At 54.5% G+C, this 23,888-nt stretch overlaps 13 non-coding genes and 1 pseudogene across 13 annotated transcripts; all 14 read right to left on the reverse strand.

The window, feature by feature from the left end:
• Positions 1 to 1,003: 1,003 nt before the first annotated feature.
• Positions 1,004 to 1,122, reverse strand: LOC124560789. The gene has a single exon (XR_006969303.1). It is a non-coding gene; the product is annotated as a 5S ribosomal RNA (ribosomal RNA).
• Positions 1,123 to 2,342: 1,220 nt separating this feature from the next.
• On the reverse strand, positions 2,343 to 2,461 carry LOC124560790. The gene has a single exon (XR_006969304.1). It is a non-coding gene; the product is annotated as a 5S ribosomal RNA (ribosomal RNA).
• Positions 2,462 to 3,515: 1,054 nt separating this feature from the next.
• On the reverse strand, positions 3,516 to 3,634 carry LOC124560791. Its single transcript, XR_006969305.1, has one exon. It is a non-coding gene; the product is annotated as a 5S ribosomal RNA (ribosomal RNA).
• Positions 3,635 to 4,853: 1,219 nt separating this feature from the next.
• LOC124560792 lies at positions 4,854 to 4,972 on the reverse strand. Its single transcript, XR_006969306.1, has one exon. It is a non-coding gene; the product is annotated as a 5S ribosomal RNA (ribosomal RNA).
• A 5,871-nt stretch (positions 4,973 to 10,843) lies between these two features.
• Positions 10,844 to 10,961, reverse strand: LOC124560806 (annotated as a pseudogene).
• Positions 10,962 to 12,181: 1,220 nt separating this feature from the next.
• On the reverse strand, positions 12,182 to 12,300 carry LOC124560794. The gene has a single exon (XR_006969308.1). It is a non-coding gene; the product is annotated as a 5S ribosomal RNA (ribosomal RNA).
• A 1,218-nt stretch (positions 12,301 to 13,518) lies between these two features.
• Positions 13,519 to 13,637, reverse strand: LOC124560795. The gene has a single exon (XR_006969309.1). It is a non-coding gene; the product is annotated as a 5S ribosomal RNA (ribosomal RNA).
• A 1,219-nt stretch (positions 13,638 to 14,856) lies between these two features.
• Positions 14,857 to 14,975, reverse strand: LOC124560797. The gene has a single exon (XR_006969310.1). It is a non-coding gene; the product is annotated as a 5S ribosomal RNA (ribosomal RNA).
• Positions 14,976 to 16,192: 1,217 nt separating this feature from the next.
• On the reverse strand, positions 16,193 to 16,311 carry LOC124560798. Its single transcript, XR_006969311.1, has one exon. It is a non-coding gene; the product is annotated as a 5S ribosomal RNA (ribosomal RNA).
• A 1,218-nt stretch (positions 16,312 to 17,529) lies between these two features.
• On the reverse strand, positions 17,530 to 17,648 carry LOC124560799. Its single transcript, XR_006969312.1, has one exon. It is a non-coding gene; the product is annotated as a 5S ribosomal RNA (ribosomal RNA).
• A 1,217-nt stretch (positions 17,649 to 18,865) lies between these two features.
• Positions 18,866 to 18,984, reverse strand: LOC124560800. Its single transcript, XR_006969313.1, has one exon. It is a non-coding gene; the product is annotated as a 5S ribosomal RNA (ribosomal RNA).
• A 1,217-nt stretch (positions 18,985 to 20,201) lies between these two features.
• LOC124560801 lies at positions 20,202 to 20,320 on the reverse strand. Its single transcript, XR_006969314.1, has one exon. It is a non-coding gene; the product is annotated as a 5S ribosomal RNA (ribosomal RNA).
• Positions 20,321 to 21,539: 1,219 nt separating this feature from the next.
• LOC124560802 lies at positions 21,540 to 21,658 on the reverse strand. Its single transcript, XR_006969315.1, has one exon. It is a non-coding gene; the product is annotated as a 5S ribosomal RNA (ribosomal RNA).
• Positions 21,659 to 22,881: 1,223 nt separating this feature from the next.
• On the reverse strand, positions 22,882 to 22,999 carry LOC124560804. Its single transcript, XR_006969317.1, has one exon. It is a non-coding gene; the product is annotated as a 5S ribosomal RNA (ribosomal RNA).
• Positions 23,000 to 23,888: the final 889 nt, after the last annotated feature.

Consider the following 23,888-nt stretch of genomic DNA (forward strand, 5'->3'; position numbering starts at 1 on the left):
CACGCGGCTGCTCGGTGCGCCGCCTGTCATTCGTTTCGCTTGGTGCGTGCGGCGTCCGACACTCGCGGGCGACGCATCTTGTTCCCGTTATCCGGCGGGGGGCTGTAGCAGTGTCCTGCTGGAGGGCGCCCCCGGCAGCTTCCTCACCTGACACACGCCGCGCGGGGCGCTTCCACATATTTGCGTGATCTGTGCAGTGCATTCGCACCTGTCCTCTTCCGTCCCGACTTGTCCCGACTTTGCTCGACTGCCGCTCGCTGCCGCTCGGGTAGTGGCCCATATGACAGCACAAGCACGAGAAACATCTGCGAGACGGGCGTGCTCGACTGCCGCTCGCTGCCGCTCGGGTAGTGGCCCATATGACAGCACAAGCACGAGAAACATCTGCGAGACGGGCGTGCTCGACTGCCGCTCGCTGCCGCTCGGGTAGTGGCCCATATGACAGCACAAGCACGAGAAACATCTGCGAGACGGGCGTGGGCCTAACGGGCGTGTCCGAGACGCCGTTTGCGGCCAGCAGACCTGTGCAAAGGTGCGGAAACAGGGACACAAGACACAGGAGGGTCGCCAAAGCATCCATCTCTTCTAGCGACGAAAGATACATTTTTGTTTGCAGTCGTACACTGCTGCAAAACAATAAGCCCTGACGTATTTCACAACATATCTGTCGGTTCATACTGTTTTGCTACCTTCAGGCACTTTTAAGAAATCTTCCTTGGCACATTCTTCTTCGAACTGAGGCCATTAATATCGAATCTTATGTTTATTACAGTCGTTTAATTTTTTTTTTTTTTTTTTTTTTTTGTGGTGTTTTGCACTGCTATGAACTAGTAGGTGGCCCTGACTTATTTCAGATCACATCTGTCGATTCGTAGTGGTTCGTTATTTTCAAGGCATTCCTAGCACGTTTAAAATGCTTAAGGATGCACGTTTGAACAAAAGAAAGGTAGTATGAAAAGAGGGCTGGCAGGGATAGCGGCGTAAAAAGGAGAAAATGAAGTGGAGCCAACAGCACCCGGTGTTCCCAGGCGGTCACCCATCCAAGTACTAACCGGGCCCGATGTTGCTTAACTTCGGTGATCGGACGAGAACCGGTGTATTCAACATGGTATGGCCGTTGGCGCCCTTATACTGTAGCCGCACGACAGAAGACGCCTCTGCCTCTTCTCCCAACACACACAATCGCCGTTTTCGGTGACACATTTGACGCAGAGCACGTCCTTCCGCAACAGCTGGAGCCTCGAAGGCGGCGCGGAGTGCGCGGCGTCCGGCGTCTCAGAGGCGTCTGCCGAACTGGCGGTCGCGCCGCGCCGCGCCGCACCGCCACTTGCGTGAGACACGCGGCTGCTCGGTGCGCCGCCTGTCATTCGTTTCGCTTGGTGCGTGCGGCGTCCGACACTCGCGGGCGACGCATCTTGTTCCCGTTATCCGGCGGGGGGCTGTAGCAGTGTCCTGCTGGAGGGCGCCCCCGGCAGCTTCCTCACCTGACACACGCCGCGCGGGGCGCTTCCACATATTTGCGTGATCTGTGCAGTGCATTCGCACCTGTCCTCTTCCGTCCCGACTTGTCCCGACTTTGCTCGACTGCCGCTCGCTGCCGCTCGGGTAGTGGTCCATATGACAGCACAAGCACGAGAAACATCTGCGAGACGGGCGTGCTCGACTGCCGCTCGCTGCCGCTCGGGTAGTGGCCCATATGACAGCACAAGCACGAGAAACATCTGCGAGACGGGCGTGCTCGACTGCCGCTCGCTGCCGCTCGGGTAGTGGCCCATATGACAGCACAAGCACGAGAAACATCTGCGAGACGGGCGTGGGCCTAACGGGCGTGTCCGAGACGCCGTTTGCGGCCAGCAGACCTGTGCAAAGGTGCGGAAACAGGGACACAAGACACAGGAGGGTCGCCAAAGCATCCATCTCTTCTAGCGACGAAAGATACATTTTTGTTTGCAGTCGTACACTGCTGCAAAACAATAAGCCCTGACGTATTTCACAACATATCTGTCGGTTCATACTGTTTTGCTACCTTCAGGCACTTTTAAGAAATCTTCCTTGGCACATTCTTCTTCGAACTGAGGCCATTAATATCGAATCTTATGTTTATTACAGTCGTTTAATTTTTTTTTTTTTTTTTTTTTTTTTTGTGGTGTTTTGCACTGCTATGAACTAGTAGGTGGCCCTGACTTATTTCAGATCACATCTGTCGATTCGTAGTGGTTCGTTATTTTCAAGGCATTCCTAGCACGTTTAAAATGCTTAAGGATGCACGTTTGAACAAAAGAAAGGTAGTATGAAAAGAGGGCTGGCAGGGATAGCGGCGTAAAAAGGAGAAAATGAAGTGGAGCCAACAGCACCCGGTGTTCCCAGGCGGTCACCCATCCAAGTACTAACCGGGCCCGATGTTGCTTAACTTCGGTGATCGGACGAGAACCGGTGTATTCAACATGGTATGGCCGTTGGCGCCCTTATACTGTAGCCGCACGACAGAAGACGCCTCTGCCTCTTCTCCCAACACACACAATCGCCGTTTTCGGTGACACATTTGACGCAGAGCACGTCCTTCCGCAACAGCTGGAGCCTCGAAGGCGGCGCGGAGTGCGCGGCGTCCGGCGTCTCAGAGGCGTCTGCCGAACTGGCGGTCGCGCCGCGCCGCGCCGCACCGCCACTTGCGTGAGACACGCGGCTGCTCGGTGCGCCGCCTGTCATTCGTTTCGCTTGGTGCGTGCGGCGTCCGACACTCGCGGGCGACGCATCTTGTTCCCGTTATCCGGCGGGGGGCTGTAGCAGTGTCCTGCTGGAGGGCGCCCCCGGCAGCTTCCTCACCTGACACACGCCGCGCGGGGCGCTTCCACATATTTGCGTGATCTGTGCAGTGCATTCGCACCTGTCCTCTTCCGTCCCGACTTGTCCCGACTTTGCTCGACTGCCGCTCGCTGCCGCTCGGGTAGTGGCCCATATGACAGCACAAGCACGACAAACATCTGCGAGACGGGCGTGGGCCTAACGGGCGTGTCCGAGACGCCGTTTGCGGCCAGCAGACCTGTGCAAAGGTGCGGAAACAGGGACACAAGACACAGGAGGGTCGCCAAAGCATCCATCTCTTCTAGCGACGAAAGATACATTTTTGTTTGCAGTCGTACACTGCTGCAAAACAATAAGCCCTGACGTATTTCAGAACATAGCTGTCGGTTCATACTGTTTTGTTACCTTCAGGCACTTTTAAGAAATCTTCCTTGGCACATTCTTCTTCGAACTGAGGCCATTAATATCGTATCTTATGTTTATTACAGTCGTTTATTTTCATTTTTTTTTTTTTGTGGTTTTTTGCACTGCTACGAAACAGTAGGTGGCCCTGACTTATTTCAGATCACATCTGTCGATTCGTAGTGGTTCGTTATTTTCAAGGCATTCCTAGCACGTTTAAAATGCTTAAGGATGCACGTTTGAACAAAAGAAAGGTAGTATGAAAAGAGGGCTGGCAGGGATAGCGGCGTAAAAAGGAGAAAATGAAGTGGAGCCAACAGCACCCGGTGTTCCCAGGCGGTCACCCATCCAAGTACTAACCGGGCCCGATGTTGCTTAACTTCGGTGATCGGACGAGAACCGGTGTATTCAACATGGTATGGCCGTTGGCGCCCTTATACTGTAGCCGCACGACAGAAGACGCCTCTGCCTCTTCTCCCAACACACACAATCGCCGTTTTCGGTGACACATTTGACGCAGAGCACGTCCTTCCGCAACAGCTGGAGCCTCGAAGGCGGCGCGGAGTGCGCGGCGTCCGGCGTCTCAGAGGCGTCTGCCGAACTGGCGGTCGCGCCGCGCCGCGCCGCACCGCCACTTGCGTGAGACACGCGGCTGCTCGGTGCGCCGCCTGTCATTCGTTTCGCTTGGTGCGTGCGGCGTCCGACACTCGCGGGCGACGCATCTTGTTCCCGTTATCCGGCGGGGGGCTGTAGCAGTGTCCTGCTGGAGGGCGCCCCCGGCAGCTTCCTCACCTGACACACGCCGCGCGGGGCGCTTCCACATATTTGCGTGATCTGTGCAGTGCATTCGCACCTGTCCTCTTCCGTCCCGACTTGTCCCGACTTTGCTCGACTGCCGCTCGCTGCCGCTCGGGTAGTGGCCCATATGACAGCACAAGCACGAGAAACATCTGCGAGACGGGCGTGCTCGACTGCCGCTCGCTGCCGCTCGGGTAGTGGCCCATATGACAGCACAAGCACGAGAAACATCTGCGAGACGGGCGTGCTCGACTGCCGCTCGCTGCCGCTCGGGTAGTGGCCCATATGACAGCACAAGCACGAGAAACATCTGCGAGACGGGCGTGGGCCTAACGGGCGTGTCCGAGACGCCGTTTGCGGCCAGCAGACCTGTGCAAAGGTGCGGAAACAGGGACACAAGACACAGGAGGGTCGCCAAAGCATCCATCTCTTCTAGCGACGAAAGATACATTTTTGTTTGCAGTCGTACACTGCTGCAAAACAATAAGCCCTGACGTATTTCACAACATATCTGTCGGTTCATACTGTTTTGCTACCTTCAGGCACTTTTAAGAAATCTTCCTTGGCACATTCTTCTTCGAACTGAGGCCATTAATATCGAATCTTATGTTTATTACAGTCGTTTAATTTTTTTTTTTTTTTTTTTTTTTTTGTGGTGTTTTGCACTGCTATGAACTAGTAGGTGGCCCTGACTTATTTCAGATCACATCTGTCGATTCGTAGTGGTTCGTTATTTTCAAGGCATTCCTAGCACGTTTAAAATGCTTAAGGATGCACGTTTGAACAAAAGAAAGGTAGTATGAAAAGAGGGCTGGCAGGGATAGCGGCGTAAAAAGGAGAAAATGAAGTGGAGCCAACAGCACCCGGTGTTCCCAGGCGGTCACCCATCCAAGTACTAACCGGGCCCGATGTTGCTTAACTTCGGTGATCGGACGAGAACCGGTGTATTCAACATGGTATGGCCGTTGGCGCCCTTATACTGTAGCCGCACGACAGAAGACGCCTCTGCCTCTTCTCCCAACACACACAATCGCCGTTTTCGGTGACACATTTGACGCAGAGCACGTCCTTCCGCAACAGCTGGAGCCTCGAAGGCGGCGCGGAGTGCGCGGCGTCCGGCGTCTCAGAGGCGTCTGCCGAACTGGCGGTCGCGCCGCGCCGCGCCGCACCGCCACTTGCGTGAGACACGCGGCTGCTCGGTGCGCCGCCTGTCATTCGTTTCGCTTGGTGCGTGCGGCGTCCGACACTCGCGGGCGACGCATCTTGTTCCCGTTATCCGGCGGGGGGCTGTAGCAGTGTCCTGCTGGAGGGCGCCCCCGGCAGCTTCCTCACCTGACACACGCCGCGCGGGGCGCTTCCACATATTTGCGTGATCTGTGCAGTGCATTCGCACCTGTCCTCTTCCGTCCCGACTTGTCCCGACTTTGCTCGACTGCCGCTCGCTGCCGCTCGGGTAGTGGTCCATATGACAGCACAAGCACGAGAAACATCTGCGAGACGGGCGTGCTCGACTGCCGCTCGCTGCCGCTCGGGTAGTGGCCCATATGACAGCACAAGCACGAGAAACATCTGCGAGACGGGCGTGCTCGACTGCCGCTCGCTGCCGCTCGGGTAGTGGCCCATATGACAGCACAAGCACGAGAAACATCTGCGAGACGGGCGTGGGCCTAACGGGCGTGTCCGAGACGCCGTTTGCGGCCAGCAGACCTGTGCAAAGGTGCGGAAACAGGGACACAAGACACAGGAGGGTCGCCAAAGCATCCATCTCTTCTAGCGACGAAAGATACATTTTTGTTTGCAGTCGTACACTGCTGCAAAACAATAAGCCCTGACGTATTTCACAACATATCTGTCGGTTCATACTGTTTTGCTACCTTCAGGCACTTTTAAGAAATCTTCCTTGGCACATTCTTCTTCGAACTGAGGCCATTAATATCGAATCTTATGTTTATTACAGTCGTTTAATTTTTTTTTTTTTTTTTTTTTTTTTGTGGTGTTTTGCACTGCTATGAACTAGTAGGTGGCCCTGACTTATTTCAGATCACATCTGTCGATTCGTAGTGGTTCGTTATTTTCAAGGCATTCCTAGCACGTTTAAAATGCTTAAGGATGCACGTTTGAACAAAAGAAAGGTAGTATGAAAAGAGGGCTGGCAGGGATAGCGGCGTAAAAAGGAGAAAATGAAGTGGAGCCAACAGCACCTTTTTTTTTTTTTTTTTTTTTAAACGTAATAAACTTTTATTTACAAAATAACAAATACAGTCATGAGATTCCAAGGTATTTTCAATTTCAGTTAGTTATCGAGTCTTTTTCTTTTCTTTACTGATATGTAACTTTGTTGCAATTGTCTGTTTCATTATATTTTGTGCATTTGCAGGTAATTTACACTGTTGCACTGATTTGTAAGTCAGTGGAGCAAGAATATTTCATTTTTCAGTTTTGTTCGCGTTTTTGTTAAATTTTATGGGTTATTGATTCAAACACTTCTAAGTTCTTTACTTTAGGTCGAGTTTTTGGTCTGGTGCCATTATGTGGCTTGTAGCTATTATTAGAGATGTCTTATTGGCTAAGGCTTACATTTAAGAGACAAAGGACAATGACAAATATGTATGAAAGAATATTATATATATATAGCGAGGTGTCCACGAGATGGTGGTTGAGGGGAAGAGAGCGAGAGAGGGAGAGAGAGAGAAATAGAGAGACAGAGAGAGAGAGAGAGAGAGAGAGAGAGAGAGAGAGAGAGAGAGAGAGAGAGAGAGAGAGGGCGATACGGAACACATTTGAAACATAATTAAAGAATAATTCTATAAGTGGACAACTATATTCTAGATAAGTTTAACATGATTAAATATGGATTGAATATAGATGTTTCTTTTGTTAGTCTACTCACATAGTCGTCTTCGGCGTAGTGATGTTTCGCACATTTTTAAGAACGCTACCTGGATATGCCCTATATGTGTAGCCGTAGCACTGCGGACACTGTTGTTGCACTGCACAAATTTTATACCGAACTCACATTTAACACACAACACTTTGGGGGCGTTGGAGGGTCTCTGCATCGGTGACGACGGAGGCGTGGAGGACTAGGGGGGGGCGTGGTGTGGCGGCAGCGGTGTCGGCGGCGTCGGCGGCGCCGGCGGCGTCGGCGGCGGCGGCAGCGGCGGCGGCGACGGCGGCGGCGGCGGCGGCGGCGGAGACGTCGGAGGCGGTCGTGGCGTGTGGGGACGGAGGGCGTCCTTGAAGGCGGCGTCCAGCGCTATCTGAAGGTAGTTCTGGAACGTCTGCCTGTAGTTGTTTTTCCGCTTGGCTCGCTTGTGTTCCTCCCAGAGATCGGTGAGGAACTGCACTCCGTCCGTTTGTTTTTTTGCGATTATGGCGTGCGCTGTCATCGCGAACGTCCACATGGTCGCGACGCGTTTGGGACGTGGGAAACATTTTGCAGCCGGGATCGTGAGGGCTGTGGCTTCTATAGTTCGGTGATCCGCCCTGTTCATGAGCGCCACCATTTTCCTGCATGTCTCCCATATCGCCTGACTTGTCGGACATGTGAAGCGGTGTTCCGCGGTGTCGATCTCGTTGCACACTTCGCAGTGCGGCGACTCGCGCATGCCAATGCGCGCTAGGCGCTCGTTCGTCGGTATCTTGTTGTGTACGACTTTGTACCACGTGTCTCTAGCTTCCGGGGGTATGGCTTTCTCAGAGAGATTCTTCCAGACTTGTGGCCAGTCGTGGTCTGGAAGATTCGTCTCTGTTCTGCTTCTTCCTTGTTTGCCTCTCAGTGCACGATAGATTTTCGCTGCAGTTCTCATCTCTTTCACTGCTAGCGTGGATGAGATGTAGCTACCGTCCATTACTATCTGCTTCAAGTAGCGCATCTTGTAGGGTATTCTACTGACATCTACCGGCGCTTCCCCGGAATCGGGTCTGTGTTCTTTCAGTAGAGACGACGTGGTACAGTCTACACTTCTGTCCTCCATTTGTAGAGCTCGGTGGAGCAACAGTGCCGCGCATTTTGTCGTGACATCTATCAGGCCCAGCCCCCCTTCTTCTCTAGGGAGGGTGCTGGTGGCTTGCGACACTTTGAGAATTTCCCGCCTCCACAGCAGGTAGTATACAGCGCTTCCTATAGACTTCCCTATTTCTGTTGGTACGTTCATGACTTGTGCCATGTACCAAGCCTTCGCCAGGATCGTTTCGTTGATCAGCTGTGCTTTCTGATCCAACGTCAGGTTTCTGTTGGCGTGTGTCCTGACGAGTCCTCTCGTGGTGTTCAGGATGTTCCGCCAGTTCTCTGCGGCCATTTTGAGTGGGCAGGCCTGCAGCTGAACACCTAGAACTTTATATTTGTCGGTCACCTGGTACCATGGTCTGGCCCCTCTCAGTTTCCCGTTCCCTATCGGGACGAGCACGGTTTTTTTGGGGTTGGTTTTCGCCCCAGATGCCTTCCCAAAAGACTCTATTATTGGGAGGACTTTGTCGATGTCCTCTTTACCGTCCACGAAAATGCTCAAGTCATCGGCATATGCCATACATGTCACGTTTATATCGTTCAGCTTGTAGCCGTTGACGGTGGCAGCGAGTTTCCTGAGGACTGGGTCGAGGGCTACTGTGAATAGTGCCATCGACAGTGGGCACCCTTGCCTCACAGATTTCCCCAGTTTTATCGGCGTAGATGTCCAGCCGTTTACAGTAACTCTTGACGTGGCATTTGTTAACATGTTTTTGATGACTTGAGCGAATTCGGAGCCAAAACCCAGTCTTGCCAAGGTCTTCAGCAGGTACCGGTGACCGATCCTGTCGAAGGCCTTTTGGAAGTCTACAGAGATGATCGCTGCAGTCGCTCTGTTGGATGCGGCGTGGGCTATAACGTCTCTGTACGTGCAGACGGCGTCGAAAATGTTTCTGCCTAACACTGCACATGTCTGCCATGGGCTGATTGCTTTTTTGAGGGCGAGCTTCATATTTTCCGCGACGCATTTCGCTACGAGCTTGTAGTCCGCATTTAGGAGGGTAATTGGGCGGAAGTCTGTTAACGTTTTTGGCGCCTTATTTTTCGGTACCAGAGTGATGGTCCCTTCCAGGAACGGAGGTGGTATCTCCTTCCCGTCCAGAATTTCGTTCACAATTTCTGTTATTATTCCACCTACTTTGTCCCAGCAGGTGGCGTAGAATTCTGACGGTAATCCGTCCGCTCCTGGAGCTTTGCCGTTGGCGCAGGTTTTGAGGACGGCTCTCACTTCATCCTCTGACACAGCTTCCGTCAGCAAAGCGCGATCGGTGTCGTTCAGCCGTCTGCGCGTTCCTTGTAGTAGTTTTGCTGTTTCTGCGTCATCTGGTTCCTCTGCCTTGAAGAGATCAGAGAAGTGGTCTTCTACGTGACGCATCATGTCCCTCCTAGTTGTTATTTTGCGGCCAGCTGCGTCGCTAAGCTCTCTTACAGCTCTGTTTTGTGCCCTCTCCCTCTCTCTATGCAGGTGGTGCAGTGTGGCAGGTTCGTCTTCAGTGGCGCCGTGTGTCTGGCTGCGGACGACGACGCCTTTCATCTGTTGACGCCTGATATTCAGTAGTCGCGCCTTTATTCCTCTCACTCGCGTGAGAAGCAGGTCGTCGTCTGGAGGACAGTTGAGCGCGTCCTTCAGACACTGCGTGTAAAAGTCTGCCGTGCTCTTCCTCCAGAAAGCCTTTTCCGCACTGTGCCTTATCAGCGTCTTCCTTATGTGTGGTTTTCCAGATGCGACCCACCATTGTGTGGTGGACGGATATTGTCGTCGCGTCTGTAAACTTTCTTCTAGTGTGAGCGCTATCTCCTGCTGTAGTTTGGCGTCACTTAGATGTTCCGTGTTAAGTTTCCACGCTGATCTTCCTCCTGATATTTTATTCGTTGGCAGCTGGAGCTTGCAAATGTAGGCACAGTGGTCGGAGAAGATCACAGGGCAGACTTCCACACGTGACACAGAGGTGGCCAACTCTCTGGTCACATAAATCCTGTCAAGCCTGCTTCTTCCGCGGTTGTGGAAGTACGTGAATTCCGTTGTGTTGGGATATAATAGACGCCAAGAATCACGTAGATTCAGTTTCCTTAGGAGTTCCTGCAGCTCCATGCACAGATTAGGTACCGGGACTTGATCTTCTGGAGCAGACACGCAGTTGAAATCGCCTCCCAGCACAACATTGCTGTTGTTGCGTGGAAGGAGTGCACAAATATCTTCATTGAAGAACTGGCTTCTGGCCCTCTTGTTTTCTGTGCCTGACGGCGCATAGATGTTGACAAAGTACGTCCCAGCTATTTTGATTGCTATTCCACGGCCGTCAGTCAGGGTCTTGATGTCCTCTGTGTCGATACCATTCCTCACCATTACAGCAGTGCCAGTTCTCGTTTCTGCGTCAATGTTCGTGAAGACGTCGAATCCCGGTACTTGTTCCAAGTCCGTGGTGACGACTTCTTGTAATATCGCTACATCGGCAGCTCGGTGCTGCAGGAACTCCGTGAGGGCGTCTATCTTCACAACCGAATTCATTTTATTGACATTGCACGTGATGACGTTATAGCCAGAGCGTTCCTGCATTTAAGCGCTATGTGGAGGCGGGGGTTGAACTTGCTGTGGGCGGTCCGGCCGTAGGACTAGGTCCTCCGGTTCGGTGGTTTGTTTTCGCGCGTTTTCGGGCGAGATGTCCGACGCTTCCCCGTCGGAGGTCTCCATCCTCTCGTCGTTTGAGCTGCTGCTGCGGCTTCGCCGCCTGTTACGCCGCCTTTTGGCTTTGGACGCCGGTTGCGGCTGCTCGATAGACTCCTTCGGTTCGTCGTCGGATTCCTTCAAGATGCGGGCGAGTTTGGTCACCTGCTTCTTGATGCCCCGGTGTTCCCAGGCGGTCACCCATCCAAGTACTAACCGGGCCCGATGTTGCTTAACTTCGGTGATCGGACGAGAACCGGTGTATTCAACATGGTATGGCCGTTGGCGCCCTTATACTGTAGCCGCACGACAGAAGACGCCTCTGCCTCTTCTCCCAACACACACAATCGCCGTTTTCGGTGACACATTTGACGCAGAGCACGTCCTTCCGCAACAGCTGGAGCCTCGAAGGCGGCGCGGAGTGCGCGGCGTCCGGCGTCTCAGAGGCGTCTGCCGAACTGGCGGTCGCGCCGCGCCGCGCCGCACCGCCACTTGCGTGAGACACGCGGCTGCTCGGTGCGCCGCCTGTCATTCGTTTCGCTTGGTGCGTGCGGCGTCCGACACTCGCGGGCGACGCATCTTGTTCCCGTTATCCGGCGGGGGGCTGTAGCAGTGTCCTGCTGGAGGGCGCCCCCGGCAGCTTCCTCACCTGACACACGCCGCGCGGGGCGCTTCCACATATTTGCGTGATCTGTGCAGTGCATTCGCACCTGTCCTCTTCCGTCCCGACTTGTCCCGACTTTGCTCGACTGCCGCTCGCTGCCGCTCGGGTAGTGGTCCATATGACAGCACAAGCACGAGAAACATCTGCGAGACGGGCGTGCTCGACTGCCGCTCGCTGCCGCTCGGGTAGTGGCCCATATGACAGCACAAGCACGAGAAACATCTGCGAGACGGGCGTGCTCGACTGCCGCTCGCTGCCGCTCGGGTAGTGGCCCATATGACAGCACAAGCACGAGAAACATCTGCGAGACGGGCGTGGGCCTAACGGGCGTGTCCGAGACGCCGTTTGCGGCCAGCAGACCTGTGCAAAGGTGCGGAAACAGGGACACAAGACACAGGAGGGTCGCCAAAGCATCCATCTCTTCTAGCGACGAAAGATACATTTTTGTTTGCAGTCGTACACTGCTGCAAAACAATAAGCCCTGACGTATTTCACAACATATCTGTCGGTTCATACTGTTTTGCTACCTTCAGGCACTTTTAAGAAATCTTCCTTGGCACATTCTTCTTCGAACTGAGGCCATTAATATCGAATCTTATGTTTATTACAGTCGTTTAATTTTTTTTTTTTTTTTTTTTTTTTGTGGTGTTTTGCACTGCTATGAACTAGTAGGTGGCCCTGACTTATTTCAGATCACATCTGTCGATTCGTAGTGGTTCGTTATTTTCAAGGCATTCCTAGCACGTTTAAAATGCTTAAGGATGCACGTTTGAACAAAAGAAAGGTAGTATGAAAAGAGGGCTGGCAGGGATAGCGGCGTAAAAAGGAGAAAATGAAGTGGAGCCAACAGCACCCGGTGTTCCCAGGCGGTCACCCATCCAAGTACTAACCGGGCCCGATGTTGCTTAACTTCGGTGATCGGACGAGAACCGGTGTATTCAACATGGTATGGCCGTTGGCGCCCTTATACTGTAGCCGCACGACAGAAGACGCCTCTGCCTCTTCTCCCAACACACACAATCGCCGTTTTCGGTGACACATTTGACGCAGAGCACGTCCTTCCGCAACAGCTGGAGCCTCGAAGGCGGCGCGGAGTGCGCGGCGTCCGGCGTCTCAGAGGCGTCTGCCGAACTGGCGGTCGCGCCGCGCCGCGCCGCACCGCCACTTGCGTGAGACACGCGGCTGCTCGGTGCGCCGCCTGTCATTCGTTTCGCTTGGTGCGTGCGGCGTCCGACACTCGCGGGCGACGCATCTTGTTCCCGTTATCCGGCGGGGGGCTGTAGCAGTGTCCTGCTGGAGGGCGCCCCCGGCAGCTTCCTCACCTGACACACGCCGCGCGGGGCGCTTCCACATATTTGCGTGATCTGTGCAGTGCATTCGCACCTGTCCTCTTCCGTCCCGACTTGTCCCGACTTTGCTCGACTGCCGCTCGCTGCCGCTCGGGTAGTGGCCCATATGACAGCACAAGCACGAGAAACATCTGCGAGACGGGCGTGCTCGACTGCCGCTCGCTGCCGCTCGGGTAGTGGCCCATATGACAGCACAAGCACGAGAAACATCTGCGAGACGGGCGTGCTCGACTGCCGCTCGCTGCCGCTCGGGTAGTGGCCCATATGACAGCACAAGCACGAGAAACATCTGCGAGACGGGCGTGGGCCTAACGGGCGTGTCCGAGACGCCGTTTGCGGCCAGCAGACCTGTGCAAAGGTGCGGAAACAGGGACACAAGACACAGGAGGGTCGCCAAAGCATCCATCTCTTCTAGCGACGAAAGATACATTTTTGTTTGCAGTCGTACACTGCTGCAAAACAATAAGCCCTGACGTATTTCACAACATATCTGTCGGTTCATACTGTTTTGCTACCTTCAGGCACTTTTAAGAAATCTTCCTTGGCACATTCTTCTTCGAACTGAGGCCATTAATATCGAATCTTATGTTTATTACAGTCGTTTAATTTTTTTTTTTTTTTTTTTTTTTTGTGGTGTTTTGCACTGCTATGAACTAGTAGGTGGCCCTGACTTATTTCAGATCACATCTGTCGATTCGTAGTGGTTCGTTATTTTCAAGGCATTCCTAGCACGTTTAAAATGCTTAAGGATGCACGTTTGAACAAAAGAAAGGTAGTATGAAAAGAGGGCTGGCAGGGATAGCGGCGTAAAAAGGAGAAAATGAAGTGGAGCCAACAGCACCCGGTGTTCCCAGGCGGTCACCCATCCAAGTACTAACCGGGCCCGATGTTGCTTAACTTCGGTGATCGGACGAGAACCGGTGTATTCAACATGGTATGGCCGTTGGCGCCCTTATACTGTAGCCGCACGACAGAAGACGCCTCTGCCTCTTCTCCCAACACACACAATCGCCGTTTTCGGTGACACATTTGACGCAGAGCACGTCCTTCCGCAACAGCTGGAGCCTCGAAGGCGGCGCGGAGTGCGCGGCGTCCGGCGTCTCAGAGGCGTCTGCCGAACTGGCGGTCGCGCCGCGCCGCGCCGCACCGCCACTTGCGTGAGACACGCGGCTGCTCGGTGCGCCGCCTGTCATTCGTTTCGCTTGGTGCGTGCGGCGTCCGACACTCGCGGGCGACGCATCTTGTTCCCGTTATCCGGCGGGGGGCTGTAGCAGTGTCCTGCTGGAGGGCGCCCCCGGCAGCTTCCTCACCTGACACACGCCGCGCGGGGCGCTTCCACATATTTGCGTGATCTGTGCAGTGCATTCGCACCTGTCCTCTTCCGTCCCGACTTGTCCCGACTTTGCTCGACTGCCGCTCGCTGCCGCTCGGGTAGTGGTCCATATGACAGCACAAGCACGAGAAACATCTGCGAGACGGGCGTGCTCGACTGCCGCTCGCTGCCGCTCGGGTAGTGGCCCATATGACAGCACAAGCACGAGAAACATCTGCGAGACGGGCGTGCTCGACTGCCGCTCGCTGCCGCTCGGGTAGTGGCCCATATGACAGCACAAGCACGAGAAACATCTGCGAGACGGGCGTGGGCCTAACGGGCGTGTCCGAGACGCCGTTTGCGGCCAGCAGACCTGTGCAAAGGTGCGGAAACAGGGACACAAGACACAGGAGGGTCGCCAAAGCATCCATCTCTTCTAGCGACGAAAGATACATTTTTGTTTGCAGTCGTACACTGCTGCAAAACAATAAGCCCTGACGTATTTCACAACATATCTGTCGGTTCATACTGTTTTGCTACCTTCAGGCACTTTTAAGAAATCTTCCTTGGCACATTCTTCTTCGAACTGAGGCCATTAATATCGAATCTTATGTTTATTACAGTCGTTTAATTTTTTTTTTTTTTTTTTTTTTTTTGTGGTGTTTTGCACTGCTATGAACTAGTAGGTGGCCCTGACTTATTTCAGATCACATCTGTCGATTCGTAGTGGTTCGTTATTTTCAAGGCATTCCTAGCACGTTTAAAATGCTTAAGGATGCACGTTTGAACAAAAGAAAGGTAGTATGAAAAGAGGGCTGGCAGGGATAGCGGCGTAAAAAGGAGAAAATGAAGTGGAGCCAACAGCACCCGGTGTTCCCAGGCGGTCACCCATCCAAGTACTAACCGGGCCCGATGTTGCTTAACTTCGGTGATCGGACGAGAACCGGTGTATTCAACATGGTATGGCCGTTGGCGCCCTTATACTGTAGCCGCACGACAGAAGACGCCTCTGCCTCTTCTCCCAACACACACAATCGCCGTTTTCGGTGACACATTTGACGCAGAGCACGTCCTTCCGCAACAGCTGGAGCCTCGAAGGCGGCGCGGAGTGCGCGGCGTCCGGCGTCTCAGAGGCGTCTGCCGAACTGGCGGTCGCGCCGCGCCGCGCCGCACCGCCACTTGCGTGAGACACGCGGCTGCTCGGTGCGCCGCCTGTCATTCGTTTCGCTTGGTGCGTGCGGCGTCCGACACTCGCGGGCGACGCATCTTGTTCCCGTTATCCGGCGGGGGGCTGTAGCAGTGTCCTGCTGGAGGGCGCCCCCGGCAGCTTCCTCACCTGACACACGCCGCGCGGGGCGCTTCCACATATTTGCGTGATCTGTGCAGTGCATTCGCACCTGTCCTCTTCCGTCCCGACTTGTCCCGACTTTGCTCGACTGCCGCTCGCTGCCGCTCGGGTAGTGGCCCATATGACAGCACAAGCACGAGAAACATCTGCGAGACGGGCGTGCTCGACTGCCGCTCGCTGCCGCTCGGGTAGTGGCCCATATGACAGCACAAGCACGAGAAACATCTGCGAGACGGGCGTGCTCGACTGCCGCTCGCTGCCGCTCGGGTAGTGGCCCATATGACAGCACAAGCACGAGAAACATCTGCGAGACGGGCGTGGGCCTAACGGGCGTGTCCGAGACGCCGTTTGCGGCCAGCAGACCTGTGCAAAGGTGCGGAAACAGGGACACAAGACACAGGAGGGTCGCCAAAGCATCCATCTCTTCTAGCGACGAAAGATACATTTTTGTTTGCAGTCGTACACTGCTGCAAAACAATAAGCCCTGACGTATTTCACAACATATCTGTCGGTTCATACTGTTTTGCTACCTTCAGGCACTTTTAAGAAATCTTCCTTGGCACATTCTTCTTCGAACTGAGGCCATTAATATCGAATCTTATGTTTATTACAGTCGTTTAATTTTTTTTTTTTTTTTTTTTTTTGTGGTGTTTTGCACTGCTATGAACTAGTAGGTGGCCCTGACTTATTTCAGATCACATCTGTCGATTCGTAGTGGTTCGTTATTTTCAAGGCATTCCTAGCACGTTTAAAATGCTTAAGGATGCACGTTTGAACAAAAGAAAGGTAGTATGAAAAGAGGGCTGGCAGGGATAGCGGCGTAAAAAGGAGAAAATGAAGTGGAGCCAACAGCACCCGGTGTTCCCAGGCGGTCACCCATCCAAGTACTAACCGGGCCCGATGTTGCTTAACTTCGGTGATCGGACGAGAACCGGTGTATTCAACATGGTATGGCCGTTGGCGCCCTTATACTGTAGCCGCACGACAGAAGACGCCTCTGCCTCTTCTCCCAACACACACAATCGCCGTTTTCGGTGACACATTTGACGCAGAGCACGTCCTTCCGCAACAGCTGGAGCCTCGAAGGCGGCGCGGAGTGCGCGGCGTCCGGCGTCTCAGAGGCGTCTGCCGAACTGGCGGTCGCGCCGCGCCGCGCCGCACCGCCACTTGCGTGAGACACGCGGCTGCTCGGTGCGCCGCCTGTCATTCGTTTCGCTTGGTGCGTGCGGCGTCCGACACTCGCGGGCGACGCATCTTGTTCCCGTTATCCGGCGGGGGGCTGTAGCAGTGTCCTGCTGGAGGGCGCCCCCGGCAGCTTCCTCACCTGACACACGCCGCGCGGGGCGCTTCCACATATTTGCGTGATCTGTGCAGTGCATTCGCACCTGTCCTCTTCCGTCCCGACTTGTCCCGACTTTGCTCGACTGCCGCTCGCTGCCGCTCGGGTAGTGGTCCATATGACAGCACAAGCACGAGAAACATCTGCGAGACGGGCGTGCTCGACTGCCGCTCGCTGCCGCTCGGGTAGTGGCCCATATGACAGCACAAGCACGAGAAACATCTGCGAGACGGGCGTGCTCGACTGCCGCTCGCTGCCGCTCGGGTAGTGGCCCATATGACAGCACAAGCACGAGAAACATCTGCGAGACGGGCGTGGGCCTAACGGGCGTGTCCGAGACGCCGTTTGCGGCCAGCAGACCTGTGCAAAGGTGCGGAAACAGGGACACAAGACACAGGAGGGTCGCCAAAGCATCCATCTCTTCTAGCGACGAAAGATACATTTTTGTTTGCAGTCGTACACTGCTGCAAAACAATAAGCCCTGACGTATTTCACAACATATCTGTCGGTTCATACTGTTTTGCTACCTTCAGGCACTTTTAAGAAATCTTCCTTGGCACATTCTTCTTCGAACTGAGGCCATTAATATCGAATCTTATGTTTATTACAGTCGTTTAATTTTTTTTTTTTTTTTTTTTTTTTGTGGTGTTTTGCACTGCTATGAACTAGTAGGTGGCCCTGACTTATTTCAGATCACATCTGTCGATTCGTAGTGGTTCGTTATTTTCAAGGCATTCCTAGCACGTTTAAAATGCTTAAGGATGCACGTTTGAACAAAAGAAAGGTAGTATGAAAAGAGGGCTGGCAGGGATAGCGGCGTAAAAAGGAGAAAATGAAGTGGAGCCAACAGCACCCGGTGTTCCCAGGCGGTCACCCATCCAAGTACTAACCGGGCCCGATGTTGCTTAACTTCGGTGATCGGACGAGAACCGGTGTATTCAACATGGTATGGCCGTTGGCGCCCTTATACTGTAGCCGCACGACAGAAGACGCCTCTGCCTCTTCTCCCAACACACACAATCGCCGTTTTCGGTGACACATTTGACGCAGAGCACGTCCTTCCGCAACAGCTGGAGCCTCGAAGGCGGCGCGGAGTGCGCGGCGTCCGGCGTCTCAGAGGCGTCTGCCGAACTGGCGGTCGCGCCGCGCCGCGCCGCACCGCCACTTGCGTGAGACACGCGGCTGCTCGGTGCGCCGCCTGTCATTCGTTTCGCTTGGTGCGTGCGGCGTCCGACACTCGCGGGCGACGCATCTTGTTCCCGTTATCCGGCGGGGGGCTGTAGCAGTGTCCTGCTGGAGGGCGCCCCCGGCAGCTTCCTCACCTGACACACGCCGCGCGGGGCGCTTCCACATATTTGCGTGATCTGTGCAGTGCATTCGCACCTGTCCTCTTCCGTCCCGACTTGTCCCGACTTTGCTCGACTGCCGCTCGCTGCCGCTCGGGTAGTGGCCCATATGACAGCACAAGCACGAGAAACATCTGCGAGACGGGCGTGCTCGACTGCCGCTCGCTGCCGCTCGGGTAGTGGCCCATATGACAGCACAAGCACGAGAAACATCTGCGAGACGGGCGTGCTCGACTGCCGCTCGCTGCCGCTCGGGTAGTGGCCCATATGACAGCACAAGCACGAGAAACATCTGCGAGACGGGCGTGGGCCTAACGGGCGTGTCCGAGACGCCGTTTGCGGCCAGCAGACCTGTGCAAAGGTGCGGAAACAGGGACACAAGACACAGGAGGGTCGCCAAAGCATCCATCTCTTCTAGCGACGAAAGATACATTTTTGTTTGCAGTCGTACACTGCTGCAAAACAATAAGCCCTGACGTATTTCACAACATATCTGTCGGTTCATACTGTTTTGCTACCTTCAGGCACTTTTAAGAAATCTTCCTTGGCACATTCTTCTTCGAACTGAGGCCATTAATATCGAATCTTATGTTTATTACAGTCGTTTAATTTTTTTTTTTTTTTTTTTTTTTGTGGTGTTTTGCACTGCTATGAACTAGTAGGTGGCCCTGACTTATTTCAGATCACATCTGTCGATTCGTAGTGGTTCGTTATTTTCAAGGCATTCCTAGCACGTTTAAAATGCTTAAGGATGCACGTTTGAACAAAAGAAAGGTAGTATGAAAAGAGGGCTGGCAGGGATAGCGGCGTAAAAAGGAGAAAATGAAGTGGAGCCAACAGCACCCGGTGTTCCCAGGCGGTCACCCATCCAAGTACTAACCGGGCCCGATGTTGCTTAACTTCGGTGATCGGACGAGAACCGGTGTATTCAACATGGTATGGCCGTTGGCGCCCTTATACTGTAGCCGCACGACAGAAGACGCCTCTGCCTCTTCTCCCAACACACACAATCGCCGTTTTCGGTGACACATTTGACGCAGAGCACGTCCTTCCGCAACAGCTGGAGCCTCGAAGGCGGCGCGGAGTGCGCGGCGTCCGGCGTCTCAGAGGCGTCTGCCGAACTGGCGGTCGCGCCGCGCCGCGCCGCACCGCCACTTGCGTGAGACACGCGGCTGCTCGGTGCGCCGCCTGTCATTCGTTTCGCTTGGTGCGTGCGGCGTCCGACACTCGCGGGCGACGCATCTTGTTCCCGTTATCCGGCGGGGGGCTGTAGCAGTGTCCTGCTGGAGGGCGCCCCCGGCAGCTTCCTCACCTGACACACGCCGCGCGGGGCGCTTCCACATATTTGCGTGATCTGTGCAGTGCATTCGCACCTGTCCTCTTCCGTCCCGACTTGTCCCGACTTTGCTCGACTGCCGCTCGCTGCCGCTCGGGTAGTGGCCCATATGACAGCACAAGCACGAGAAACATCTGCGAGACGGGCGTGCTCGACTGCCGCTCGCTGCCGCTCGGGTAGTGGCCCATATGACAGCACAAGCACGAGAAACATCTGCGAGACGGGCGTGCTCGACTGCCGCTCGCTGCCGCTCGGGTAGTGGCCCATATGACAGCACAAGCACGAGAAACATCTGCGAGACGGGCGTGGGCCTAACGGGCGTGTCCGAGACGCCGTTTGCGGCCAGCAGACCTGTGCAAAGGTGCGGAAACAGGGACACAAGACACAGGAGGGTCGCCAAAGCATCCATCTCTTCTAGCGACGAAAGATACATTTTTGTTTGCAGTCGTACACTGCTGCAAAACAATAAGCCCTGACGTATTTCACAACATATCTGTCGGTTCATACTGTTTTGCTACCTTCAGGCACTTTTAAGAAATCTTCCTTGGCACATTCTTCTTCGAACTGAGGCCATTAATATCGAATCTTATGTTTATTACAGTCGTTTAATTTTTTTTTTTTTTTTTTTTTTTGTGGTGTTTTGCACTGCTATGAACTAGTAGGTGGCCCTGACTTATTTCAGATCACATCTGTCGATTCGTAGTGGTTCGTTATTTTCAAGGCATTCCTAGCACGTTTAAAATGCTTAAGGATGCACGTTTGAACAAAAGAAAGGTAGTATGAAAAGAGGGCTGGCAGGGATAGCGGCGTAAAAAGGAGAAAATGAAGTGGAGCCAACAGCACCCGGTGTTCCCAGGCGGTCACCCATCCAAGTACTAACCGGGCCCGATGTTGCTTAACTTCGGTGATCGGACGAGAACCGGTGTATTCAACATGGTATGGCCGTTGGCGCCCTTATACTGTAGCCGCACGACAGAAGACGCCTCTGCCTCTTCTCCCAACACACACAATCGCCGTTTTCGGTGACACATTTGACGCAGAGCACGTCCTTCCGCAACAGCTGGAGCCTCGAAGGCGGCGCGGAGTGCGCGGCGTCCGGCGTCTCAGAGGCGTCTGCCGAACTGGCGGTCGCGCCGCGCCGCGCCGCACCGCCACTTGCGTGAGACACGCGGCTGCTCGGTGCGCCGCCTGTCATTCGTTTCGCTTGGTGCGTGCGGCGTCCGACACTCGCGGGCGACGCATCTTGTTCCCGTTATCCGGCGGGGGGGCTGTAGCAGTGTCCTGCTGGAGGGCGCCCCCGGCAGCTTCCTCACCTGACACACGCCGCGCGGGGCGCTTCCACATATTTGCGTGATCTGTGCAGTGCATTCGCACCTGTCCTCTTCCGTCCCGACTTGTCCCGACTTTGCTCGACTGCCGCTCGCTGCCGCTCGGGTAGTGGTCCATATGACAGCACAAGCACGAGAAACATCTGCGAGACGGGCGTGCTCGACTGCCGCTCGCTGCCGCTCGGGTAGTGGCCCATATGACAGCACAAGCACGAGAAACATCTGCGAGACGGGCGTGCTCGACTGCCGCTCGCTGCCGCTCGGGTAGTGGCCCATATGACAGCACAAGCACGAGAAACATCTGCGAGACGGGCGTGGGCCTAACGGGCGTGTCCGAGACGCCGTTTGCGGCCAGCAGACCTGTGCAAAGGTGCGGAAACAGGGACACAAGACACAGGAGGGTCGCCAAAGCATCCATCTCTTCTAGCGACGAAAGATACATTTTTGTTTGCAGTCGTACACTGCTGCAAAACAATAAGCCCTGACGTATTTCACAACATATCTGTCGGTTCATACTGTTTTGCTACCTTCAGGCACTTTTAAGAAATCTTCCTTGGCACATTCTTCTTCGAACTGAGGCCATTAATATCGAATCTTATGTTTATTACAGTCGTTTAATTTTTTTTTTTTTTTTTTTTTTTTGTGGTGTTTTGCACTGCTATGAACTAGTAGGTGGCCCTGACTTATTTCAGATCACATCTGTCGATTCGTAGTGGTTCGTTATTTTCAAGGCATTCCTAGCACGTTTAAAATGCTTAAGGATGCACGTTTGAACAAAAGAAAGGTAGTATGAAAAGAGGGCTGGCAGGGATAGCGGCGTAAAAAGGAGAAAATGAAGTGGAGCCAACAGCACCCGGTGTTCCCAGGCGGTCACCCATCCAAGTACTAACCGGGCCCGATGTTGCTTAACTTCGGTGATCGGACGAGAACCGGTGTATTCAACATGGTATGGCCGTTGGCGCCCTTATACTGTAGCCGCACGACAGAAGACGCCTCTGCCTCTTCTCCCAACACACACAATCGCCGTTTTCGGTGACCACATTTGACGCAGAGCACGTCCTTCCGCAACAGCTGGAGCCTCGAAGGCGGCGCGGAGTGCGCGGCGTCCGGCGTCTCAGAGGCGTCTGCCGAACTGGCGGTCGCGCCGCGCCGCGCCGCACCGCCACTTGCGTGAGACACGCGGGCTGCTCGGTGCGCCGCCTGTCATTCGTTTCGCTTGGTGCGTGCGGCGTCCGACACTCGCGGGCGACGCATCTTGTTCCCGTTATCCGGCGGGGGGCTGTAGCAGTGTCCTGCTGGAGGGCGCCCCCGGCAGCTTCCTCACCTGACACACGCCGCGCGGGGCGCTTCCACATATTTGCGTGATCTGTGCAGTGCATTTCGCACCTGTCCTCTTCCGTCCCGACTTGTCCCGACTTTGCTCGACTGCCGCTCGCTGCCGCTCGGGTAGTGGCCCATATGACAGCACAAGCACGAGAAACATCTGCGAGACGGGCGTGCTCGACTGCCGCTCGCTGCCGCTCGGGTAGTGGCCCATATGACAGCACAAGCACGAGAAACATCTGCGAGACGGGCGTGCTCGACTGCCGCTCGCTGCCGCTCGGGTAGTGGCCCATATGACAGCACAAGCACGAGAAACAATCTGCGAGACGGGCGTGGGCCTAACGGGCGTGTCCGAGACGCCGTTTGCGGCCAGCAGACCTGTGCAAAGGTGCGGAAACAGGGACACAAGACACAGGAGGGTCGCCAAAGCATCCATCTCTTCTAGCGACGAAAGATACATTTTTGTTTTGCAGTCGTACACTGCTGCAAAACAATAAGCCCTGACGTATTTCACAACATATCTGTCGGTCATACTGTTTTGCTACCTTCAGGCACTTTTAAGAAATCTTCCTTGGCACATTCTTCTTCGAACTGAGGCCATTAATATCGAATCTTATGTTATTACAGTCGTTTAATTTTTTTTTTTTTTTTTTTTTTTGTGGTGTTTTGCACTGCTATGAACTAGTAGGTGGCCCTGACTTATTTCTCAGATCACATCTGTCGATTCGTAGTGGTTCGTTATTTTCAAGGCATTCCTAGGCACGTTTAAAATGCTTAAGGATGCACGTTTGAACAAAAGAAAGGTAGTATGAAAAGAGGGCTGGCAGGGATAGCGGCGTAAAAAGGAGAAAATGAAGTGGAGCCAACAGCACCGGTGTTCCCAGGCGGTCACCCATCCAAGTACTAACCGGGCCCGATGTTGCTTAACTTCGGTGATCGGACGAGAACCGGTGTATTCAACATGGTATGGCCGTTGGCGCCCTTATACTGTAGCCGCACGACAGAAGACGCCTCTGCCTCTTCTCCCAACACACACAATCGCCGTTTTCGGTGACACATTTGACGCAGAGCACGTCCTTCCGCAACAGCTGGAGCCTCGAAGGCGGCGCGGAGTGCGCGGCGTCCGGCGTCTCAGAGGCGTCTGCCGAACTGGCGGTCGCGCCGCGCCGCGCCGCACCGCCACTTGCGTGAGACACGCGGCTGCTCGGTGCGCCGCCTGTCATTCGTTTCGCTTGGTGCGTGCGGCGTCCGACACTCGCGGGCGACGCATCTTGTTCCCGTTATCCGGCGGGGGGCTGTAGCAGTGTCCTGCTGGAGGGCGCCCCCGGCAGCTTCCTCACCTGACACACCGCCGCGCGGGGCGCTTCCACATATTTGCGTGATCTGTGCAGTGCATTCGCACCTGTCCTCTTCCGTCCCGACTTGTCCCGACTTTGCTCGACTGCCGCTCGCTGCCGCTCGGGTAGTGGCCCATATGACAGCACAAGCACGAGAAACATCTGCGAGACGGGCGGTGCTCGACTGCCGCTCGCTGCCGCTCGGGTAGTGGCCCATATGACAGCACAAGCACGAGAAACATCTGCGAGACGGGCGTGCTCGACTGCCGCTCGCTGCCGCTCGGGTAGTGGCCCATATGACAGCACAAGCACGAGAAACATCTGCGAGACGGGCGTGGGCCTAACGGGCGTGTCCGAGACGCCGTTTGCGGCCAGCAGACCTGTGCAAAGGTGCGGAAACAGGGACACAAGACACAGGAGGGTCGCCAAAGCATCCATCTCTTCTAGCGACGAAAGATACATTTTTGTTTGCAGTCGTACACTGCTGCAAAACAATAAGCCCTGACGTATTTCACAACATATCTGTCGGT

This window comes from Schistocerca americana, unplaced genomic scaffold (genome assembly GCF_021461395.2).
Source record: "Schistocerca americana isolate TAMUIC-IGC-003095 unplaced genomic scaffold, iqSchAmer2.1 HiC_scaffold_1117, whole genome shotgun sequence".
Classification (NCBI taxonomy): domain Eukaryota; kingdom Metazoa; phylum Arthropoda; class Insecta; order Orthoptera; family Acrididae; genus Schistocerca; species Schistocerca americana.